Source organism: Bubalus kerabau, chromosome 15, assembly GCF_029407905.1.
Source record: "Bubalus kerabau isolate K-KA32 ecotype Philippines breed swamp buffalo chromosome 15, PCC_UOA_SB_1v2, whole genome shotgun sequence".
NCBI classification, from domain to species: domain Eukaryota; kingdom Metazoa; phylum Chordata; class Mammalia; order Artiodactyla; family Bovidae; genus Bubalus; species Bubalus kerabau.
In genome coordinates this window covers 26037032-26062225 of record NC_073638.1, presented here as the reverse complement: position 1 = coordinate 26062225, position 25194 = coordinate 26037032, and the positions used below count along the sequence as shown (strand labels likewise).

Below are 25194 nucleotides of genomic sequence, written 5' to 3'. Positions count from 1 at the left end.
TCTGTTAGTTCCTTGGCATACACAATTTGTAAAGAGCCCAACAACAAGGGCCTCCCTGTCCAAATGCCACTCCCCACATTTAGGACTTAAAAAGAGAAAGGTCCACTGCCTTCATTCACTCCAGGGAGACAGGGAGACCATGGGGTCTGCTACTTAGTAGAGAAGCTTAGCTATTTCTGGCTAAGGGAGAAAGAAAGTCTTCCTACTTGCAGGTGTGGGGCTTCCCAGGTGGCACTAGCAGTAAAGAATCTCCCTGCCAATGCAGGAGACGTTAAGACACACAGGTTGGATCCCTGGGTCGGGAAGATCCCCTGGAGGAGGGCATGGGAACCCACTCCAGTATTCTTGCCTGGAAAATCCCATGGACAGAGGAGCCTGGAGAGCTACAATCCGTGGAATCTCAAAGAGTCAGACATGACTGAAGTGACTGAGCATGCAGCGACGCACTGGCAGATGGAAGGCCGAGGAAAAAGCTACTTTTCCTTATCAGTCCCCATCTCTGCCCTCCCCTTCCCCTTTAGCCCTCCCTGCATTCACTCATCTCATAAGCACATACTGAGTGCTTACCAAGGGCCAACACCATGCAAGGAACTGTTCATAACGTGATGCTCCAACTCCCCTGAACAGAAGACTCCCCACCTTCCAAAGACATTTGCCAATTCTGTCAGCGTTTATTAAGAGTCTATTTTGGGCTAGGTACCGAACTAGCATCCCCCAAGGTAGGGAGACAAAGTCTCTCTCCCAAGGAGCTCACAGACTACTGATGGAAAAGAAGCTGACTTCTGTCTGAAGGCAGTTCATTCCTTGGGGTTTGGGATGTGAATGTCCAATGCTCTGCTCTTGAACTGGGCTAGTACAGATGTAAAGCTGCAGTCAGCACACCGCTAATGGGGCTTTGAAAGTCTCTGCTTTATTAGGGCATCCAGGAAAGCCGATTTCAGCTGCAAATGCCTTCATTGCCTCCCCAGCAGAAATGGCTAATACCTGCTTTCTGGGACGCGCTCATCAAAAGGAGACTCTCAAAGCCCCATTAGCAGTGTGCTGACGCTGGCTGTACATCCTGAAAGAGCAAAGTCCAGCGGCGTTAAAGGAATCTAGCCTATTTGTCAACACTTGCGTGAATCAGAGCTCCCCACACATCCCAGCCCACACCCCTATTCCTTACAATTTCTCAGCAGGGGGCTCTGCAGTCCTACAACCCACACACACACACACACCCCACCCGCCCTCTTTCAGCTTTCCAGCCTCCCTCCCTGCCTGTCTCAATTAATCCTACAACCCTGCAGAAGCTGAAACACCCAGCTCAGAGCTGCATGCCCAGAAATTCCCCCTTAGCCATCGTCGGACTCCACCTAGAGAAGCTCTTGGGCTCTGCTCCACTATCCCCTTCAGGAGCCGCCCAGGCCAGAATCTTGAGTTTGGATGGGGCCTTAAACGTCAGCACCACCCATATGTGGTCAGTTGGTCTCCTATGGGGCAAAGATGACAGTTATCAGAAAGCCATTGGAAGCACACAGACTTTCAGGTCCAGACTTGCACACAAGCTGTGAGAACACGCTGGTGCACATGGGGCGAGTAGGGAGAGCTGCCATTACTGCATGGAGATGCTAGGAATGCCATTAAGATGGCCTTGTCTGAGATTTTCCCCACCAGTTCTTCCCCACCCCACACCTCCTAAGACCTCATCTCAATTTCTGCAATGGTCCAAGCTCAGTGGAAAGGATACCCAGTACTGAGCAAGACTGTTCTTGCAGACCTCAAGAAGAAAGAATTGAAATTCTCTCCACTTTGTTGATTGTCCCATTATTTAGTAGACAAGCAGGGTGACGTGGGCTACTAAGGAACCAGTGTCATTAGAAAGTCTAGCTACGAAAATAAGATTTCAGCAACACAGAGCAAGCCTGCTGTGCTGCAGGCACGTGCAAGCCCCTGGGTGTACGGGGCTGAATAATAAACTCGAACCTCTATGCTGAGGACTCAAAGCTTAGTGGGTAAAGACAGGCAGAAAGAGGAATTATACGTAGCCTGAAACACGCTTTATTAGCCGTATGAACAACTGGCTCTGCTTTGTTCTTTATCTTATTGGATGTTGCCATGGCGTTTGTCACTGTTGACTGCAGCCCATTTCTTGAAATTCTCTACCTACTTAGTTTCTGATTTCACTTTCTCCTGGGTTATCTTTACTTCTGAGACCACTCCTAAGTCTCCTTTATTGAATCCTCTCCCTCTGCTGACCCCCTAAACATCGGTACTCCCTAAAGACTCCATTTTCTCTCTTTACCATTCATTCTGCAGCTGACATTCTCCCTGGAAAATATCTTTTGCTCCTAAGTCCTGACAACATGTATATACTGACAGTTCCCAAATCCACATCTCCTACCCTCACTTTTCTTGGGTGACACGTCCAGGATATATATTTTTTGAACAAACATTTCTTTAAAATACCAATATCAGTAATATTCTAAGTGCTTTACAAATGTCAACTCTAACAACGTAACAACCCTATGAGGTGGGTGCTATTATCCTCATCTTAAAGACAAGAAAATTAAGGGACAGAAAAATTAGGTAGCATGTCCAAGATCACACAGCTAGGGAACACCGAGGCTGAGTTCCAAACATGTGTGGTCTGGCTCTAGAGGCTGTCATGCCAAGCTGCCTCTCCACCTCTACACATTACAGGAATATGACATATATTAGGCAAGTATAAATTGGTTATCAAGAAAATTTATGGACTGAAATAACATAAATATGTGTGGGGGAAAAAAGAAACTTGGTTATCTTCTCCCCAAGTCTCCTCTTCCATTTGTATAACCAAATCTTCCACTTCTGTAAATGGCATCATCATCTCTTCAGGCTCAAAGAAAGAAACTTACAACCTGACATGTTCAGTGAAGGCTTCTGAGTTATACTGAATTGAACTATTCTAAACTGAATTGAACTGAAGCATGAAGGGAGCTCAGAGTGAGAACTTCCACTGGAGAATTCAGAAAGATGTTAGAGGAGTGACATGTGAGCTGACCAAACTATAACACATTATATCAAACATTTCATATTCATAGGCCTGAGAGACCAGGCAGATCTATACTCTCATTTTACAGATCATAAATTTCGGGCAGGTAAAAGGAACCAGCAATGGCAACAAGTTGAGAACTGAGTGGGGTAGGAGATGTAGCCCCTTATTATTGAACGCCTCTTCCACAGGCTGGTGGGACCTCTGATATTGTCATCACATCAAAACTTCTTCCCATAGACCTTGTTAATCAGAATCTGCATGTTAGCAAATCTCCAAGTGATTTATCTGCATGTGAATGTTGGAGAAGCATCGCCTGAAGGAATCAGATTATTTAGTCAAAGCTCAGGATCCTCCAGATCTCATTGCCCCTAGAACCCCTCTGCTGCTGCTGCTGCTGCTGCTAAGTCGCTTCAGTCGTGTCCAACTCTGTGCAACCCCATAGACGGCAGCCCACCAGACTGCCCCGTCCCTGGGATTCTCCAGGCAAGAACACTGGAGTGGGTTGCCATTTCCTTCTCCAATGCAGGAAAGTGAAAAGTGAAAGTGAAGTCGCTCAGTCGTGTCTGACTCTAGCGACCCCATGGACTGCAGCCTACCAGGCTCCTCCGTCCATGGGATTTTCTAGGCAAAAGTACTGGAGTGGGGTGCCATTGCCTTCTCTGTGTTGCTAAATATATCTGTTCTCTCTCTGCTTCCGGCCCCTGACAACCTCATGGAGATTAAGAGCAATATGATTGCATGCGCACCTATCTCTACTCTGTAGAGAAACTTTCATCCTCAGCTGCTCAAAGGAAGCACAGCTGCGAACGACGTTGGTAAATGCTCAGCAGTTGGCTTTCACAAAGGAGGGTGGGAGGCAGAAAGAAAGAGGAGGGGTTTTCCATGGCGTTAACCCAGTCCCTGGTACTTGGTGTTCATGGGGATACTGGGACGGCTGCGGTCTGAAATTAAGTGCGAGGAAGGGAGTGAAGAGATCTTGCGAGAGCCAACTGCTTGTTTAATGTGGTTGGGGGCAAGGGCTGTTGGCTAAAGTCCTGAAACCTGGAGCAGAGGGAAGACCCTAGCCTAAGACTATTAATGAGAGCTGGATGGAGACTTGAGGCTCCCAGTGGAAAAGAAACTGAGGTCTTGAGGCCTGGGTTTGTATCAAAGGTGGATGTCATCAAGATGGGAAGGATGGAATGCCTGATAGAACCAACGATGAAGGGTGGCAAACAAGATCAGGAATCAGGGGAAAGCATAAAAGAATAGGCTACAAATAATGGGGGGGAGATAGTTAATTAAAACAAAACAACCTTCAGCCTCAGGGGCTGTGTCTGAGGTCCATTCAATGACTGGACACAGGATCCAACCTTCTTGGGGATGGAAACTGTTACTGATAAAAGGGGGAGTCTTTCAGGCAGCTCTTCACCCCAAAGTTAACTCTTCTCCTGTCTAAACCCACAGAAGATGATAAAATCCCTTCTTCAACAGCTGGGGAAGACATTCACAGACATTTCGCAGGAGCATTTTGTTGCAGAAGGCATTCATGGAACAAGTTTAGGTTGGAAGACAATTGCACCTCCTGAAATTCCTCCATTAGCATGAATATGTGCACTAGCAAACAGGAGCAGAAATAGCTAAAGTGGAAGAAATTCAGGCATCTGTATACTCTGGAGTGAACAGTTAGAAGCTGACTACAGTTCTGCAGTTGGTCTATCAACTCTGCTGCAAGGAAGGGATGGGTCCAAATTCCACTGGCTGGGGATGCAGAAGGGGACTTGTGGCCAGGGCTAATCCAGCAGAATTCAACTTAGGGAGGAGCATCAGGACCAGGGGTCTGGGGGTATCAGGCATAGGATGGAACCAGAGTTCTATCAGTGTACTAGGTAGAGCTGTTACCTGGAAATAAACCATATTATTCTTTCCACAAAGTAGAGTCTGAACTGATGCTCCTTGTTTCTGCTCCTGAAGAATTTAGAGTTTGGGGGGAAAACCTTTCAAGTGTTAACAGCTGATGGATATAATCTCCAAGACAGAAGATTAAAAAGGTAGCATCCGTCTTCCTGTCCCACGCAGTCTCCAATCTCCTTCCCTTTCCTCGCTACCCCCATCTTTTCTCCTTTTCTTGGCTTTCTTCTGACTCTTCTGGCTATAAAACTAAACCAACGTTTTTCTCTTATTATTTATTACAGAGAATTTTATGTTTCCTGGTCTTGGTTTAGAAAATACACAAGCAAAGCCGCTTTATTTATTGATACATTTAACTAGACTAAATTAACTCGACTTTTATGTTTTGGGTTCCCCTCCCACCCTTTGCCCTACACGATGGCACTGTCAATGCCAAGGTGGCATCTGCCCAGGTCTGGTACTAACACAGCACTTGCAAACGATGTTTACAGAGAATGGTGTTGTAGATGTCTCCTGAGCTTGCCTGGTAATTTCAGCCCTTCGGAGGATAACAGAAAACCTCTTATCTAACACAATGAACTGGGGATAGAGCCAGGGCATATAGACAGGCAAGTCAGGTAGCAATTCAGCTGTGTCCACTGATTCTAGGGTTCTCTGTTTAAAGGTCACAGAATTCCTACTTACTCACCTCTTAAATCATTTGCTTCCATCTGCAGGTGATGACAGAGACTCCATTAAAGAAAAAACTGAAAATAGTCATCTTTCAAGGTTAACAAGGAGCTGCTTAGAAGCCCCAGCATGATTGTCAATAGCCAATCCAAGGAAGCTGTCAGCAGCTCCCCTGAGGAAGGGCTTCAGCTAATGCAGAGAGTAAGGCTGGGGAGCCCACATGTGGGGAAGAACCAGCTGTTTGGCCTCCCAGGTGGGACCCCAAAGCTGAAGGCAAAGGGGTTGGGGTTTGCCATTCCCCCAAGCAGAATGGACCAGAATGGGCCCCATGGGACATCTACAATCAGGGAAAACTTGCTACAATCTGGGACTCATTCAGTGAAATCCACTGCCCTTTCCCCATGAGAGGGGTTCTCAGTCAAATTTCTCCTGTGGTCCCTTTTCTCCCCTAGTGATCTGGTTTTTCATAAGACTTTTTTTTTTCCTCAACTACTGCAAGGTTGACTCAAATGGATATTATAATTCCAGTTTGGGATCAGATTTATAAACATAAGCTTCAGTTTCCTTATTTATAAAATGATAGAGTGGGCAAATCCAAAAGGAAAACACCAATCACTCAGCCCAACAAGAACATGATCAGGAATTTTTTTTGGAAAGACAGTCATTTGAGACTAATGAAAATTAAAAAGCTTTTCCTTGGGGCTCCTCCATAATCTTTCATCTTCGAATTCAGGGTAGGAAGAAAAGGAGAAGAGGAGCAAGGACATCGTGTCAATTGACAGCAGAGAGAGCAGACCCTCTCAGTTCCTTTTATTTCCACCTTCTCTTCTTCCACAGAGACTAATCTAGGTCTGGGAAGGGTAGGATAAACTCAAGTAGAAACAGCCTGAAAGGTACAATGGGCGAGGAGACAGTAAAAGAGTTCAAGTCTTCAAGCCTAGAAAAAATGCCTCCCAGACAGGAGGGGCTGGGGAAACTACAAGCTGTAATCTTAGAGAAATAGTCTAAAGGAAGAGGTGCCAAGTGACTGGCAATAAGCACATTTGTCCCAATTTTCAAAGCGAGGGGAAAGCTGCATGCTGGAAACCATAAGCGGCTGAGCTTCATAACCAACTCCTCACAAATTTCTAGATTGCAGGATTAAAGAGAAGATTGGGAACAGTTAGTAAGGAAAACAAGAAGCTTCAGGCGCTGGCCTGGGGCCATTAACACAAAGTCATTCCAGGGATGGTTGTTCTGATAGTATGTCAAGTTGGGACAAACATGCAGGATGCTTTTTAAAGTGTCTTTACTAAAGATTGTATTTAAAATACTATTCATTCATTAATAAACTTCTACTAGAATGTAAGCTTCTTGTGGGCAGGGATTTTTTTTTGTGGGGTGGGAGGATCCTGTTTTGTTCATTCCTACACCTAAAACCAATGCTTGGAGTATAGAAGGTACTCAATAAATATTTTTTAATAACTCAATTTATGTGCATAATAAAATACTGGAAAGAGACATAGCAACAGTTAATTGAGATTATCCCTGGGTGGTTAGAGCTTGGTTGGTTTTAATTTTCTTCTGAATACTAGATTTTTTTTTCTCTCTATTTTCCATATTTTCTATAATAAGCCTAGGTTGCTTTTGTAACTGCAGAAATAAAAAATACTATCCTCTTTGAAAGAGTCATAACAAACTGGTTTCATTTTATTCTCTTTATAAGTATCATTGTGGGCTTCCCTGGCATCTCAGTGGTAAAAGAATCTGCCTGCCAATGCAGGTGACATGGGTTTGATCCCTGAGTTGGGAAGATCCCCTGTAGAAGAAAAAGGCAACCAACTTCAGGATTCTTACCTGGGAAAACCCATGGACAGAGGAGCCTGGCAGGCTACAGTCCATGGGGTCACAAAGAGTCAGACACAACTTAGAGACTAAACAACAAGAAGATCACTTTACTGGTAAACCAGGGGAATGTGGATTTCCATTAAGTGTTTCTCAAAACCTCCCCTGTTATCCTTTGACCTAGATGGTGAGTTATGGACTCAGCAATGGCTTCCCTGGGTAGATTTGTTAAATGACTAAATCTAAATAGTATTGATTAAAAGATCAATGCCAAGGAAAGTCTCCAGTGGTTTGACAGAGGGATCTGACTCATTCAGCATGTTCTTCAGAGGCTCAGATGAAGACCTTCCTTGGAGAAAGACTTACATACTTAAGTTCCAGGCAACAGATAGCTGGGAAACCTCGCTCATATGTGGGAGGGTAGAATTCAGATCAAAAGATCTCAACAGATTTTATGGACCAAAACCAATGAAGTTAAACTTGATAGGCACTATGCTCAGGTTCCAAAAATATCTACAGCTCAGATTCTCAAAGAAAAAGACCTGCTTAAGGATGGCTATGTGGAAAAAGACCCAAGCAATTTAGCCAGCCTGAAGCTCATGATGAGTCCACAGAACTGTGTAGATGCTTGAAAAGCTAATGCAATCTTGAGTCCCATTAATAGAGTTCTTCTCTCTAGATTTAATCTTGATTCCGGATATAGCATTTTATGATCCATGACAGCATTTTCCAAAGTCTGGAATATTCCATGTTACATGGGAGTTTGATGGTCACATATTTTGAGCATCACTTTTTCTGGGTTCCCCTTTAAGAGACGCATAGAGTTTATTAGCATGTTAAAGGTGGTGACAAGTGCTGTAATAAAGGCCTTCCTAAATTATTTTTCCAGGAAATGGCTATTTGGTTTTTGTTTTCTTTTTTTGTGTTTTTATTCAGTCTCTAAGTCATGTCCGACTCTTTGCCACTCCACGGACTGCAGCACACCAGGCTTCCCTGTCCTTCACCATCTCCTGGAGTTTGGTGAAACTCATGTAGATTGAGTTGGTGATGCCATCCAACCATCTCATCCTCTGTCTCCCCCTTCTCCTCCTGCCCTCAATCTTTCCCAGCATCAAGGTCTTTTCCAATGAGTCGGTTCTTCACATCAGGTAGTCAAAGTATTAGAGTTTCAGCTTCAGCATCAGTCCTTCCAATGAATATTCAGGATTGATTTCCTTTAAGATTGACTGGCTAGATTTCCTTGCAGTACAAGGGACTTTCAAGAGTCTTCTCCAAGACCACAATTCAAAAGCATCATTTCTTCAGTGCTCAGCCATCTTTATGGTTCAGTTCTCGCATCTGTACATGACTACTGGAAAAACCATAGTTTTTTGTGTGACATCTATTAACAACCAGAACAGGCTTTGGGAAAGACAGATCTACCCTAAACTACACTAGGCATGAACTGTATCCTATATATCTTTGTCCTCCTCATCAAATAGCACAGAGCAGGGTGCAAAGCAAGTCCTCAGTGCATACTTATTGAATGAATGAAAAAGAACATACCAGAGCACAACAGGTTCACACACTCTCCAGATCACATTGTGGAGAAGGCATGCAGACACCTGGTGCATTTCCAAAGGAGAGCTAACAGGGTGTTAATTTGGAACCCTGGTTATCCAACGGAGGCTTTGCCTGGAGAAGAGAAGATTGGTCAGAGCAAAGCCCTGGTAGTAGGAGGATGGGCTAGACTGAGCCTGGCTGGGATCTGCAAGTGAGAGAGACCCACCAGGAAACAGTGGAGCATCACAAGTGATTAGGAAAGTCCCAAGGTGAAACATGGGTTGGGCAGGGCAGTTTAGATCTCCACGGTGCTGGTACTTCTGGGGAAGAGACCCCAGAGAGGTCATTTGGTCCAGTGATTCTCAACTCTGGTTGCACATATTAGCCCCCTGCATCATATTTTTAAAAATACTGGTATCTGGGCATCTTCCTGAACCAAATTCATTAGAATCTCTGGGTGTTGGCCTTGCTCCTGGCAGAATTGGGACTAGGATGAGGCAAGCCAGATTCCTGTGGCACAAAATGTAAGGAAATATCATTCTTGGGGTCATACAAGTGAGAGGTGGGCCCCAAGAGTGATGCCCTATTATCCTAGTCCTTGTCATGGGAACTGGTACTCTGTAAAGTTTCCCTCAGCTGTTTCTAAGTCATGGCTTCCCTGGTGGCTCAGACAGTAAAGAGTCCGCCTGCAATGCTGGAGACCCGGGTTCAATGTCTGGGTCAGGAATATCCCTGGAGAAGGACATGGCTACCCACTCCAGTATTCTTGCCTGGAGAATCCCATGGACAGAGGAGCTTAGAGGGCTACAGTCCATAGGGTCGCAAATAGTCGGACATGACTGAGCAACTAACACATACATGCATAAAGTTTCCCTCAGCTGTTTCTAAGTCATGGCTAGTTTTTATAACACTGATATACTCAAATGCATTCTATGTATGGGCTAGAAATAGGGAATCAGAGGTCAAGTAGGAAGTTGATGTCAACAGCTGGCCCAGAAAGGATCAGCAGAGTCTGGCAGCAGGTAAGGGACAAAGGAGAAAAACTTGGCATCAAACACTGGGACTCAGCCACAGGGATGGGGTTTGATTCCAGTTCTAGGAAGGCTTTGTGAGGGAAGATCCAATCCAAAGTGGGGAGTCCCAGGCAGGGACCTGAAGCAGGCATCTAGGCACGAGAGAATGAACATGGCTTTAGGCACAGGAGCTGGACCTCACCATGAGCTGACATGACCTAGTGATGGGGCTGCATGAGCAGTGCAGGAATTGGGAGCTGCAGTTCAGAGACCCTCCGAGCTCCTTCCTGCAGTCCAGCCCCTGAACAGAGCTGAATTGGCAGGACAGGGCTCCCCAACACAGTGGGAAATACAAACATTTGGATGGAAATCATATGGAAAAAGAATCGGATTTATTCCAGGGGGGTTTGAAAGGCCGGACTCAGACCAACAAGAGAAATGACGACTTTACCCCATGATGAGGCATTTCTACCAATTAGAGATTTCCAAAAATGGAGTCAAGCAGCGTGTGTGATCCAAGTGAAAGGATTAGGGGTGTTTGAAGAAGGCCACTCCACCGTCTTGGCGGGGTGGGGGTGGCGGCGGCACTGCTTCATATTAAGTGGCTGCTGCTACCTTTCAATTCAAAGATTCCAAATCCCTGCTTTTCATTTTTCTTACCCCAAGGAGCTCCACTTGGATTCTCCAAAATGCTCTATCCAGGTACACAAGCTTGTAAGGAAGACCACATGAGGTATTTGCATGCAATTAGATTATGAAAGACTGAAGTTTGAATACACTGTGCAGTCTATTCACAGATAATTTTCAGGTTAAAATTACATCACTGCTCCCCTTATAGTCATCATCCTTTGATTCTCGCTTCTGTTTCTCCTCCTGTACCTATTTACATGGACTCAGATCAAAGCTAATCAAATCAGCCAGCATTCCTGGAGTGTTTGCTGTGAGCCAGGCGATGCACTAGACGCAGAGAGAAGAGGGAGCCCCTGCAATCAGGTTGTTGTTGCTATTCAGTCGCTAAGTCTTGTCCAACTCTTTGGGACTCCATGGACTGCAGCACACCAGGCTTCCCTGTCCTTCACCATCTCCTGGAGTTTGCTCAAACTCATGTCCATTGAGTCAGTGATGCCCTCCAACCATCTCATCCTCTGTCATCCCCTTCTCCTCCTGCCTTCAATCTTTCCCATCATCAGGATCATTTCCAATGAGTCAGTTCTTTGCATCAGGTGGTCAAAGTACTGAAGCTTCAGCTTCAGCATCAGTCCTTCCAATGAATAGTCAGGGTTGATTTCCTTCAGGATTGACCGGTTCGATCTCCTTGCTGTCCAAGGGACTCTCAAGAGTCTTCTCCATCACCACAATTTGAAAGCATCATTTCTTCGGTGCTCAGTCTTCTTTATGGTCAACTCTCACATCTGTACATGACTACTGCAGTCAGATTGAGGGGGAGTAAAGAAAGTCAGAGTCTTAGGTGAACTTCCTGAGGCCATAAACCTTCACTTTAACCCCTAAGAGCCAAAGTCAAGACCATGATGCACCCTGGGAAAACCAGAGTGTACCCACGGAGCTTCTGCAACAGAATGCCAAAAGGAACGTTCTTGGGCCAAAGAATCTGAGTGGTCAGCTACCGGGCAGAGAGTGTGAGTAATGCCGAGTCTGGAGGAAAGATGTGGATGAGGACTGACCTGCCCCAGGACAATTGCCCATGCTGTTCCACTGAGCCTAAAACACTGTCATGCCCTCCTGTCTCCCACACCAGCACCCAGAGTCCCTTCACCTTGCTTCCTAAATCCCTTCCTCCTCAAAGCATTCTTGATCCGCCAGATAAAGTTGATCATCTCTCCATAACAGCTTCAAATTTCCCCATGTAATGTTTATCACAATCATACCCAGTAAACAGTTGTATCATTTTCTTCTCTCTAGATTATAAGCTCCTGGAGAGGAGAAATCTTGATTGAATAAATGAATGAATACCATGAGTCAGGGGTGTGGGGAGGAGGAAGCAGCAGCTGGAAGCAAGAGAAGCAGGCAAACTGAGGCACCAAAGCTGGAGTCTTGGCTGGAGCTAACAGGAAACCAGAAGGGCAAAGCCTGGGGTCAGACGCACATCACATAAAGAAGGATCAAGGGCTATCAGGCTAGGGCTGTTAGGACAAAGCCTGCAAATACTGGATTGCAATAGTATCCCTTGGAGGGAAAGTTTGGTGCTCCCTTCTTGGCACGGGGCAAGCTTTAGAGAGGAGGGCTCCCACTGGACACCCTTGCTTCCAGCACAGGCAAGATAACCTTCCCATGGAAGAACTAACCATCCAATATAAATTAGGCTGCATGCGGGTTTATGGGACATCTGTCTTCACACCACAGGGATTTGAGATCCCTACTTAGCAAGGCTGCCATGTCTTGCTTACAGCTGCCCTAGCCTTCTGTTGACTTTTTTTTCCAACTAGAGCTAAAGGAACTGTGTCAGCCCCTCTCTCTGTATCTCGGATATCTGATGCCCTAAGTACCTCTTGATTACCCAACTGAGACCTCTGTGGGAACTTAAAAGATAGAAGAAGGATGGTGAGTCCCAAGGGAGAGGCAGAGTCATATCTGAGGACACAGCTGGGCATGGACTGATTAACTGCATTAGGACAGGGAAGATAGCAAGCGTGCTGAGATCTGGAATTAGGTGTACCTACTCAGGTGGGGCAAACACTGATGCGAGAGCAGAATGACCAGCCCAGTGCAGGGGACACAGAATGCACAGTTTGACAGATGCGGTAACAGGCCACATGCCAGTGGGAATAGGAAGCTAGTTGTGGGGCTTCCTTGGGAAATATTGGGGGCCACCTCCTGGGGCGATGGGCACAGCGATGCACCTGAGGAATAAATCAAATAAGGACAGCACTCAGGAGTCCCAAGAGGCAGGAAGCCATCTCCAGGGATGTCTGTTTGCAGGCACAAGGGCAAAAGGCAAGATGCCGACCCCAAGAGGACTGGAGACCACAGCAGGACACTCAAGCAAGGAACTAATGTCCTCAGCCTCTGAGGCCCTGAGAACCAAGAAAATAACCAAGGCGGTGACTTGGGGACAGAGGTATATGTCAGACTATCCATTTGTCAGAATGAGTCACAAGATGTGGGAAAACAAGAAAGTAGCCAGGGTGACAAGAGCAAATTGACATTGTTGGATGACAGCAGCTTGAATTCTCCCAGCCTGAAGTCAGAATTGCTCCTGGAACCTGGGCAGAGCTGAGGCTGCAGACGTGGCAGCCAAGCAGATTCAATATTGGGAGGAGAGGTGCACCAAGTCTGGGTACCAGGTAAGGCCTGATGGGACACAAAGGATGCCAGTTCGGCCCCAGCTCTTTCTGATAGCCTGACTTCTTGCTCATGGGTTCAGGAAGGATGAGGAGTGAGCTGATTTGGGCTTTGGAAGGTGGCTGCTTCCGGCCAGGAGTAGGAGAGGGGGAAGAGAATGTGGGTTTGTCAGAGTGCCTAGATGTCCTGAGAGGCTAAGAGGGCCCTATCATCTGAGAGATCTGTGATTCAGACCCAGAAGAGGGTAAGTCCTCCATCTGTGGGAAGAATGTGACTTCCCCATCAAGACTGAGAAAGGACTTCTCATTTGCTGAAATCTTTTTATATGTGGTTTCTTATTTTTCTTTTCTGTGCATTTGCTCAGCTTCTCTTTTTCCCACTAGAAGATGGCAAGGGTTTGGACCTCCTTGATTTCTGTAACTTTGATGTCTATAATGCTGCTGCTGCTAATTCGCTTCAGTTGTGTCCAACTCTGTGCGACCCAGTGGACAGCAGCCCACCAGGCTCCCCCATCCCCGGGATTCTCTAGGCAAGAACACTGGAGTGGGTTGCCATTGCCTTCTCCAGTGCATGAAAGTGAAAAGTCAAAGTGAAGTCGCTTAGTCGTGTCCGACTCTTCGAGACCCCATGGACTGCAGCCCACCAGGCTCCTCCATCCATGGGATTTTCCAGGCAAGAGTACTGGAGTGGGGTGTCATTGCCTTCTGCAGATGTCTATAATAGTTAGGCATAATAAGGATTTGCTGAAGGAAGGAAGGAAGGAAAGAAAGAAAGAAGAAACTTATAATTCTGCAGTCATTATGTAGATTGCTTCTCAGGATTCATGAAGAAAACCTTGGGCCATGTTCATGTTTTCTGGAATGCCTGGATGTACCTGGACCAGCCTAGCAGGTCTAGGAGTGCTGATCTCTGTAATGGAGCCACCTTCCTCCTCATATGAAGTGAGGGCAGCAAAGCCCAGATCCAGAATCAGGCTCCACATGCATGTGTCCAAGGCTGCCTCCTCCCTCTCAGGTATAAGCCATCTGGATGTGTTTGTGAGAATGTGGAGCAGCTGCAGAGAAAGACGTGCTGACCAGCTGGGAAGGACTGGCTTTTCATTACCCTCCATGGCCAGTCAATGCGTGGCATGTGCCAGCATGCAGAATTCCGAGTGACAGATCCAAGAGCAGTTCATCGTTCATCCTGCCAGGTAACTCTGGGCTGGAGGGAAGGAGGGTCACCACTTGAAGTGAAATGTTTCAAGGAAAACAAAAACAAAAAAGCAACAACAATGACAAAACAGACGATCGGGGTCAGTGATGGCAATTCATTGATTTCCTTTGTATGTGTAAATTATAAATGGGGTGGGAAAGCCTGTCTAAACTCACAAATCTTGTTTCCTTTTCCTCCTAGGCAGATTTTCCCCAGCTCCTTAGAGAGAGGTACTACCATACGACTGAATTCCCAGCACTGAAATGTGGACAGAGAAGATGTTTTCCACTTACAGGTCTGACCCATAGACCTCTTCTCCTGTAATCCACTGTTTCCAATTCCTTTTTCCATCCCTTTTTCCTGTTTCCTCTTTTTCATGAAGAGGATTTTGAAGTTCTCCTTCCATAAGAGGGAAGGAGCCTTAGTCCCTTCATGATCACCTAGACTAGAAGCTTCACTGACATATGGTGTGAGTGAGGAATGAACTTCCATGGTTAAACTACTGAGATATGGGGGCTTATCTGTTACAGGAGCCAGCCCTACTTATCCCAACTAATACATAGATTGCCTTCACCAAATTCACTCCAAAAAGCCCCAAGAAGAGTCTTACTCTATGCCAGGCTGTCTAATTTCAGATGAGAAGAAGCACCACAGTGTATAAAATGCCCATTTCTCTCCCTGAAAAGCATTCTCCCATTGGAAGTTTCCACAGATTCCACCACTCCCTCTCAAACTTAGAAGAGCCTCAATATCTCTTCTGGAATATTTTGGATTGCCTGTTCTGATGCCCAGTTGATGGGATTACAAATAAAATCTCTAAACAGAAATAAGCAACTAAAACAAGTCATTTAATTCTATGTTTTTGCTGCACATAAATGTTCACATGAATGTCACCGTGAAATTGTTCAGGAAAAACCATCTAGTGATGAAGTAACTAATGAGAGAAAACTCTTGAGAGTCCCTTGGACTGTTAAGGAGATCAAACCAGTCAATCCTAAAGGAGATCAACGTTGAATATTCATTGGAAGGACTGATGCTGAAGCTAAAGCTCCAATATTTTGGCCACATGATTCAAAGAGTTGACTCATGGGAAAAGACCCTGACACTGGAAAAGATTAAAGGCAAAAGGTGAAGGGGGCAGCAGAATATGGCATCACCAACTTAATGGACATGAATTTGAGCAAACTCCAGGAGATGGTAAAGGATGGGGAACCTGGCATGCTACAGCCCATGGACTTAGTGACTAAGAGTTGGATTTAGTGACTGAACAACAGCAGACTAACAGGAGACATAATATAGAGTCAGTGAGTTCTAGATGTCAGTGGAAACTTGTCTAGCTACAGCTAAACTGAGCAGAGATTCGCTTCTGACCAACTCCCCTGCCCCTAAATAAGTCAGAGACCATCATCTCTCCCCAGTGCTCCTCACATTAGCTCACAGAGCACAAAAAAGCACAGCGTTCAGCTGTGGTCTGTAAAAAGATAATATTCTTGGGGTTTTAGGTAATTTCATAGAAAACTCATAGAATGATTATAGAAATGGCTCTGTACTGCATGGATCAACACAGTGGCTATTATAAACAGTGGTAGCTAGACCTACAGAAATACAGTGAATGCAGATTCTCTACTTGCAGAGAAAACTAAGAAGTTGCTGCCAGAGAGACTGAGAATTTTTTACAATTAGTATAAAAGGGAACAACCATTCAAAATTAGGTGGACTCTCTATAATAGCAGGGAATATAGTCAAAGATCCAGAACAAAAGAAGACCAAAAAAAAAATTCAAACCAAAACAGGATTTGCTTGGCTAAAGATTTTTTAAAATTTCCTCCTGAAAAGGGAACTGGAGTTAGAACCACATTAAACATGACATTCTGCTTGAGGTATGTTTACAGTTAATTTGATCAGGTATCATTCACGATGCATGCCTGAACCCGTAGACCCGGCTGAAAATTGCAATCAGGTTTCCTGTATCCCACAGTGGGGTGTACAACCCCGCAGCACTCTAAAAGAATGAGAATACTACCAGGTTTTATTCTGTGAGTATGCTGCACATATTATATAATTTCTTAAAAAAATCTCTAGATTATCAAAGCTCTTACCCCACAAATAGCCTTTGTAGAATGTCCAGTTAAATGTCCCAGCCATAAATGTGACTTGGGCAGTAAGATTAGAAGTGTTACCTAGATTCCAACAAAGCCATCTAACAATTCTCATTTTTCTTACCTTGTTCTCCTTTCTCTCCCCAAATAATCCCCATCTTTCAGACTGCCTCTCACTTTCCCATCTTCTTCTCCAGCCCAAGTCCTTGGCTTTCCTTGTCTAGAGATTCTAGAAAGGATGACCCTGGACTCCTAGTCTATATCACATTGAGTGTCCCAGTGTACTTGACTAAATGGGAACATCTTTCTGCCACAAAAGACCGTGACCTTCTGCTATAATTGACAACTATCCATGATGGCCCCTCCTGCCCGTTAAGGCCTCAGCAACTGCTGTGAGAACAACTCTGCATCAAAGGACCCAAGATGAATACCAGCGGCTCAGCTGGGCCCCCAGCACACCTAAGGGAATTTGGCTGCTATCCTAAGAGACAGAAAGAGCCGAAGGGGCAGGAGAAAGCAGCAGGCAGAAGGTTGGGAGGTAGACTCGAGGGAAGGGGTCCTTGTGATAGAAACTTCCAGAAGAAGCAGCCTGTGATGAGCTGAGAGTAACTCTCCCTCTGGGTTGATAATGCAGAGGAAGCCCTATCCCTTCCTTCAGAAAGAGAACGATTTCAACACTCTATTCCAGGACTTCAAAGGATTCCTTCAACTAATTATTATGGAGATGTGTATTAATTGGGAGGCTGCAGCAGCTTCTTAATACTTGCTCTATTACTGGCTTGAAAAGGAACTCTGAGGAGAAAATCCAGTCCAAGGTGATTGGGGTGGTGGGTAGGGGAGGTTGGAAGGGACTGATGCTAACCCTCAGAGCATTAGTAGAACAAAACAAGATCTTAGCAGATTCAGCAATAAGATCAAAACTACGGCCAGTATGAAAAAATGGACTTGTCAACTTCAAAGTCCTGCCATACTGCCAGCCTTCCTGACACCTCACAACTATGTATTCTAAGCAAAATTAGCCAGACACAAAAGGACAGATAGTGTGTGATTTCACTTACATAAAATATCTAAAAGAGGCACATTCATAGAGACAGACATAGTTTAGAGGTTCCTGGGGGGCCTGTGGGTGATTGCTTAATGTTACAGAGCTTCTGTCTGGGTTGATGACATTTTGGAAATGCACATGATGATTCTACATTGTGAGCATAATTAGTGCCACTGAATTGTATCCATGAAAATGGTTAAAATGACACATCTTATGCTATCTATATCTTACAATTAAAAAAATTAATAATGTAATAGACTGAAGCATACCCATTGGATCCTATACTTTAATAGATGAATTCTATGGTATAGCGAATTACATATCAATAAAGCTATTTTTAAGAAAAGAAATCTACTAATGACCCTCAGCTGCAGGCAGATTCAAGCCTCTTCCAGCTTCTTCCTTTCTCATTCAATGAGAACTTTTTATCTGCCAGGTACTCTGCTACACATGGATGAACAGAACAGACACAGCGAGAATTGTTTAAGTAGCTTATATCTCCTTCTTCTAACTATCTGATGGTTTTAGTATTGAGTATCCTTTTACATTAATACTCAGGGTTAAATGGCACCCCACTCCAGTACTCTTGCCTGGAAAATCCCATGGACTGAGGAGCATGGCGGGCTACAGTCCATGGGGTCACAAAGAATCGGACACGACTGAGTGACTTCACTTTCACTTTACTTTCCTAATGTGAAAGTCGCTCAGTCATGTCTGACTCTTTGCGACCCCATGGATTACACAATCCATGGAATTCTCCAGGTCAGAATACCGGAGTGGGTAGCCTTTCCCTTCTCCAGGGGATCTTTGCAACCCATGGATCGAACCCAGGTCTCCCGCATTGCAGGTAGATTATTTACCAGCTGAGCTACCCAACAGCATAATTATATACTCCCAGCTTTATTTCTGAGTTTCAGCTCACTGGCAGCCCCTTATTCTGGTACAGAGATCTCTTCACCTCCACCCTGAGTTCCTATTCCACCACCTGACCAATCTCCAGTTGCCCTCAGTCAGTTCAGTTCAGTCGCTCAGTCGTGTCCGACTCTTTGCGACCCCATGAATTGCAGCACGCCAGGCCTCCCTGTCCATCACCAACTCCTGGAGTCCACTCAAACTCATGGCCATCAAGTCAGTGATGCCATCCAGCCATCTCTTCCTCTGCCATCCCCTTCTCCTCCTGCTCCCAATCCCTCCCAGCATCAGGGTCTTTTCCAATGAGTCAACTCTTCCCATGAGGTGGCCAAAATTTTGGAGTTTCAGCTTTAGCATCATTCCTTCCAAAGAACACCCAGGACTGATCTGCTTTAGAATGGACTGGTTGGATCTCCCTGCAGTCGAAGGGACTCTCAAGAGTCTTCTCCAACACCACAGTTCAAAAGCATCAATTCTTTGGTGCTCAGCTTTCTTAACAGTCCAACTCTCACATCCATACATGACCACTGGTAAAATCATAGCCTTAACTAGACAGACCTTTGTTGGCAAAGTATTATCTCTGTTTTTCAATATGCTATCTAGGTTGGTCATAACTTTCCTTTCAAGGAGTAAGCATCTTTTAATTTCATGGCTGCAATCACATTCTGCAGTGATTTTGGAGCCCCCCAAAATAAAGTCTGACACTGTTTCCACTGTTTCCCCATCTATCTGCCATGAAGTGATGGGACCAGATGCCATGATCTTCATTTTCTGAATGTTGAGCTTTAAGCCAACTTTTTCACTCTCCTCTTTCACTTTCATCAAGAGGCTTTCGAGTTCCTCTTCACTTTCTGCCATAAGGGTGGTGTCATCTGCATATCTGAGGTGATTGATATTTCTCCCGGCAATCTTGATTCCAGCTTGTGCTTCTTCCAGCCCAGCGTTTCTCATGATTTACTCTGCATAGAAGTTAAATAAGCAGGGTGACAATATACAGCCTTGACGTACTCCTTTTGCTATTTGGAACCAGTCTGTTGTTCCATGTCCAGTTCTAACTGTTGCTTCCTGAACTGCATATAGGTTTCTCAAGAGGCAGGTCAGGTGGTCTGGTATTCCCATCTCTTTCAGAATTTTCCACAGTTTATTGTGATCCATACAGTCAAAGGCTTTGGCATAGTCAATAAAGCAGAAGTAGATGTTTTTCTGGAACTCTCTTGCTTTTTTGATGATCCAGTAATGGCAACCCACTCCAGCACTCTTGCCTGGAAAATCCCATGGATGGAGGAGCCTGGTAGGCTGCAGTCCGTGGGGTCGCTAGGAGTCGGACAGGACTGAGCAACTTCACTTTCAATTTTCACTTTCATGCATTGGAGAAGGCAATGGCAATCCACTCCAATGTTCTTGCCTGGAGAATCCCAGGGACGGGGGAGCCTGGTGGGCTGCTGTCTATGGGGTTGTACAGAGTTGGCCACGACTGAAGCGACTTAGCAGCAGCAACAGCAGTAGTGGAGTTGCCCTAGAAGACTGTTAATAAGTCCCTTTCTAACCACCCAATTACAGTAGTTCTATCTCAAACTTCATCCACTGTCTGGGTCCCCAAATCCTGTAGAGAGACCTCATTGATGCCCATCTGTCTGATTTTTAACACTCAACTCCAGTTCACCATCTTGTTTTTATCATATTCTTTTCCTTTGATAGGTAACTTTGCACCTTTCCCATGGACCCTCTGTTATAGACTCAGCATCTGCCGTGCTATTAGAAGGACAGTTTTTCAGTCTTTCTTGTAAATAAGTTACTCCCCCATCACATGTCCCAAAGAGTAGGTCTTGGTAGAATCTCATCCCTCTTGACCCACTCTGTGTACTGAACCATGACCACAGAATCTCAAGATACGGCAGCTGTGTCCAGGCTATATCTGAAACGTGGTCCCACTTAAGCTTAGCGATTCCTTACAAACACACTGATGCATCTAGAGTGGTAGCTCCCAATCCTTGCTCGGATTAGAATCACCTGAGATCTTCAAAAATGCTGATTCCAGGGAGCAGACAGTCTTCAAAACTTCATTTGCACTTTGTACTCTCCTGGGTCTCTCGCCTTCTAGCCTTCACAGAGGATTTTGGATTTGCCAGATTCCATAATCATATGAGCCAATTATATATATATATATATATATATATATATACACACATATATACATACTGACTATACTGATTCAACCCTAAAGGGAATCAACCCTGAATACTCATTGGAAGGACCAATGCTGAAGCTGAAATTCCAACACTTTGGCCTCTTGATGTGAAGAGCTGACTTATTAGAAAAAACCCTGATTATGAGAAAAATTAAAGGCAGGAGGAGAAGGGGACAACAGTTGGATGAGATGGTTGGATGGCATCACCGATTCAATGGACATGAGTTTGAGCAAACTCTGGGAGATGGTAAAGGACAGGCAAGCCTGGTGTGCTGCAGTCCATGGGGTCCCAAAGAGTTGAGCACAACTGAATGACTGAACAACAACAGCTAGACCTTATCCTCAGAAATGCTGACTTAAATGGTCTGGGATGGGGTCCGGGTATGGGGATGTTTTATAAGTGCCTCAGGTGACTCTAGGGTATCTCAGGTTAAAAGCTACAAATCTCAAAGGACCAGATGATATACAAATATATTTATTCACTTAACAAGTGCTTATTAAACATCTACTATGCACCAGGCCTAGAGTCTAAAGATACAGTGAACTAATCAGTAAAGTTTCCTATTCTTCTGGAATTTTCAGTGTTTGGTGGGAAATGAGGGTGGAAAAAGTATAATTAAAAAATTTAAAATTAAAAAAAAGTATAGATAGAAATAAGGCTTCCCACGTGACTCAGTGGTAAAGAATGCAGGAGACTTGGGTTTGATCCCTGGGTCAGGAAGATCCCCTGGAGAAGGAAATGGCAACCCACTCCAGTTTTTTCTTGCCTAGGAAATCCCATGGACAAAGGAGCCTGGCCAGCTATAGTCCATGGGGTCGCTAAAGAGTCAGACTTAGCGACTAATAACAACAACAATAGATAGAGACAGAGTAACTATACACTATATAAAGTGGATTTGAAAAATACATACACAAGTCTCAGGTACCCTAGATTTAGGTTATCAGAACATACTGGTGGGTGACTGGCATTGGGGATGGAGGTATCTCGGTGGAGACCAACCAGGATCCCACTGACTTTGGATTTAAGTGTGAAGTAGGAACATCTTCCTTTAGAGAGTCAGAAACTCTTTCCCTGTGTGTCTTATTGTTGTTGGTCAGTCACAAAGCTGTGTCTGACTCTTTGTGACCCCATGGACTGCAGCATGCCAGGCTCCTCTGTCTTCTACTCTTCCTGAGTTTGCTCAAATTCATGTTCCTGTGTCTTCCTGAGCTTTAAGCCATTCATAAAACAAGGGTGGTAGTTGGAAGACACAGCAGCTGTGTTTTCATGGGAGAAACAGCCAATGACAGAGCTCTCCTTGGTACAGGGCTTAAAAAAAAAAAAATCAGCGAAACAGGAAAAACAGGTTTGATGGCAGCCTGTGGAAGGCAGAGGGGGACTGAGCCTTCCGCTTCCTTCATTCCACAACTGACTCTTTCTCTTCCATTTCAAGCTGTTAAGAAGGAAACAATATGGAAGGGGCAGGTTTCTTCAGCTCATTCTCCCTCCCCTGAACTCAGCAGGGCTTTGATTGGAGATCGCAGGAGAACCAGACTGGCTCAGACCGTGCCAGCCCATCCAGGCACCAGATCCTGCCAGTCTGAACTGGGATCCGTGAGGTAAAATTACCCAAACAAGATAGCAGTTAGCTGGTGCGCAGACAACCTTTGGAGTCAGTGTCTGACACGGCCGTTTTTGCTTTGAGGAAACCCCTGCTCTCGGGGAGCTTATAGTCTGGTGGGAAATTGAATAATAAAGTGCTAAACCAATAGAACATTGGATATGTGCAGGAAAGTGGACAGAGGACAAAGTAGAGTTCCATTTTAGATGGTGTTTTCAAGGAAGCTTTTTCTAAGGAAGTGATATTTAAGAAAAGACCTGATTGAAATAATCGATCCAAATTCCCAATACATAGAAAGCCTCTCACCAACATACGATGCTTCCTTTTACCCACGCAAATAAGAAAATCTGCCCTCCTCCAACCAGCCCCAACCCCAAGTCTTCTCCCCAGAAAGTGCTTTCCAATGGTTTAGGGATATAAGCCTCCCAAGTCTGGGATCTTGCTCCATGCATCCTTCAGTGAATGTCTCCATCTACCCGTCATCTACAGTCTCTAATTCCTGCTCTGAGTTCAAGTTTTCTTAGAGAGTTGTGACCTTCCAAACTGATGCTCTTAAGGCTTCGAGCCAGCTCTAACTCTTCTTCATAGATGGAGCTGGAAACCCCTTTCCAAGTGCTCAGATTCCTTACATGTCCTATGTTATCAGGGAAGGATGGTTCCCCCAGATTAACAGAGCTGATCACAATCCTCAAGCTGTCAGCCTTGATGCTCATTGTCAGCCCTGTTGGCTAGAAACAAGGTAATGAGGGCACAGTGGTACCTCCTTTGACAGCCTCCTTCTCCCAGAGTCCAGACTGATGAGGCCACAGTCTCTTCTGTTCCCAAGGAATGACCTTGGGAAGTTTTCAATGTACTTAACTTCAGTCTCTTTTCTTCGGACATCCCCTCTTCTATTGCCTTTACCTGTCTCAGCAATGAGCTAGACAGGAAAGGGGCAGGTCTTGCCCAGCCCAGTGTGTGTGTACACAGTTGCTCAGTCGCTCAGTCATGTCCGACTCTCTGTGACTCCATGGACTGCAGCCGGCCAGACTCCTCTGTCCATGGGATTTCCCAGGCAAGAATGCTGGAGTGGGTTGCCATGCCCTCCTCCAGGGCATCTTTCTGATCCAGGGATCAACCCCACATATCTTGCATCTCCTGCATTAGCAGGAGGATTCTTTACCACTGGGAAGCCCTACCCAGGCCATATTCACCCCCAAACTTCTCATGATTCTTCTGTTGGTGAGGAATAGACCTGAGAAGAGGCTGGAGGAGAAGGGACGTGTGGATTGAGGCCCTCCCAGCCTCTCTTCCTAAAGTGATGGAGTTCAGGGCTGGTGGGCATGTCACAGCCAGAAGGATGATGTAGACAAATTAGATAAAACTCAGGAAAGAGCAATACACCAAAAAAAAAAAAAAAAGATGATGAAGAGGCTGGAGGGATTGAATGATGAGGAGAGATTAAAGGAACTAAATATGGACAGACTGGCTAAACGCCGATTAAAAGCAGCGATCAGAACTGTCTGCGGGTATCTGAACGCCAGCAGGGAAGAGGGGCCGCGCTGGCAGGTGTGGGGTCAGGCAGGGGGGAGGTGAGGTGGACTGAGAATAAATGAAGGGAAAGTGTAGCAGCAGAGTGCTGGGTGGTGAGAGCCTCTATTAAGGGAAAAGGAGCAGGTGGGGAGCATAGCAGGGCAGCGGACCTAGAAGAGGGGACCTTTAACACCTGGATCTCCCTCGGAGACTTCAAAATATACCCAATGATGTTAAGCCAACCCTAAGGGGATAGAGTGCATGCCCCAGGAGACCCTAGATGTGTCACGTGGACTGTGTCCTTGTGTAACACCTAAAGCCATAAAGGTGAATTCCTGCCAGCCAGGGTTCAGGATGGTCAGCAACCAGGAAGGACAGGATCACTAGTTGGAGCACTGGGGCAGCATAAAGATCAGACCGTGTGACTGTCCAGTGGATACTGACCTCTCGTGCCCCCTTTTTGTTTTAAAAGTAAAATCCTGAACCAGAAATATTCCCCCTTCTGCAGAGAAAGAGGCAGCTGGTCAGCTTGACAGGCGGAAACTGCAGCTTTCTCGTTAATGTGCAATCCTGAAACAGTGATGTATGGCTGGTGATAGATCATGTTGGGTTTCCGGAGATCAGGGAAGGCTAAAGCCGGAGCCTAATTCATGATGCATGAACGCATTGATCTTCCTGGCTCTGAAAATACAGTGTAATGAACCCCCGCTAACACATCATTTTTATTCCACTGCACCTAGCTAATATCTAATGATTTCACCTTCTACTGTGATCAAACATAATTGTATGGGAGTTTCAACTTTGTTCTTTGATACGGGAACACCGCTGCCCAGCTCTGTTTTGCTCTTTACTAGTGGAGAGCCAGTCTGAAACTTACATGTGCGATGATTAAGATCCTACCAATGAGCTGCCCTGTGGGCTTTTCAGGGGCCCTGTGCGTATGTATGGTCATGTGTGTGTGTAGGTAAGCACAAAAATGTGTTATATGTGTGTTGAACCGAAAGCTAATTGAAGGGGGGAAAGATATTCGGAAGCAGGTGTATCTTCCTTGGAATGGCTATACTCTTTCCCACCATCCGGCTCTTGGGAAATAGCAATTACTTAGAATGGAGATTATCTTGTAAATGTTATTGTTTGTGGAATCCCATCTGCTGATTGAAATCACTATAATAATTTGGTTTGAAGTCCATGAAGCTTCCTGAGGGCCTGGTGCCAGCCTGTCCTTGACAGCAGCCCATCCTGCGTGCCTCTCATGTTTCTCGGATAGAGCTTTCAATTGCACGGCTCCATTCTTCATTCTAAAAAGCACTTTTTGGAAAATATTAATAATAGTTTTATCACTCTAGCCATCTGGCCTGAAGGTAGTTGGTTTCTGCCGGAGGAATAGACATT

General features: G+C 45.3%; 1 long non-coding RNA gene across 2 annotated transcripts; it reads left to right on the top strand.

Annotated features, from left to right (window-relative positions):
- Positions 1–3909: 3909 nt before the first annotated feature.
- Positions 3910–7304, top strand: LOC129628024 (uncharacterized). Of its 2 annotated transcripts, none has more exons than XR_008702694.1 (3): positions 3910–4152; positions 4931–5043; positions 5620–7304. It is a non-coding gene; the product is annotated as an uncharacterized LOC129628024 (long non-coding RNA). The 2 variants fall into 2 exon arrangements; XR_008702695.1 differs by having other exon boundaries at positions 3910–4165.
- Positions 7305–25194: the final 17890 nt, after the last annotated feature.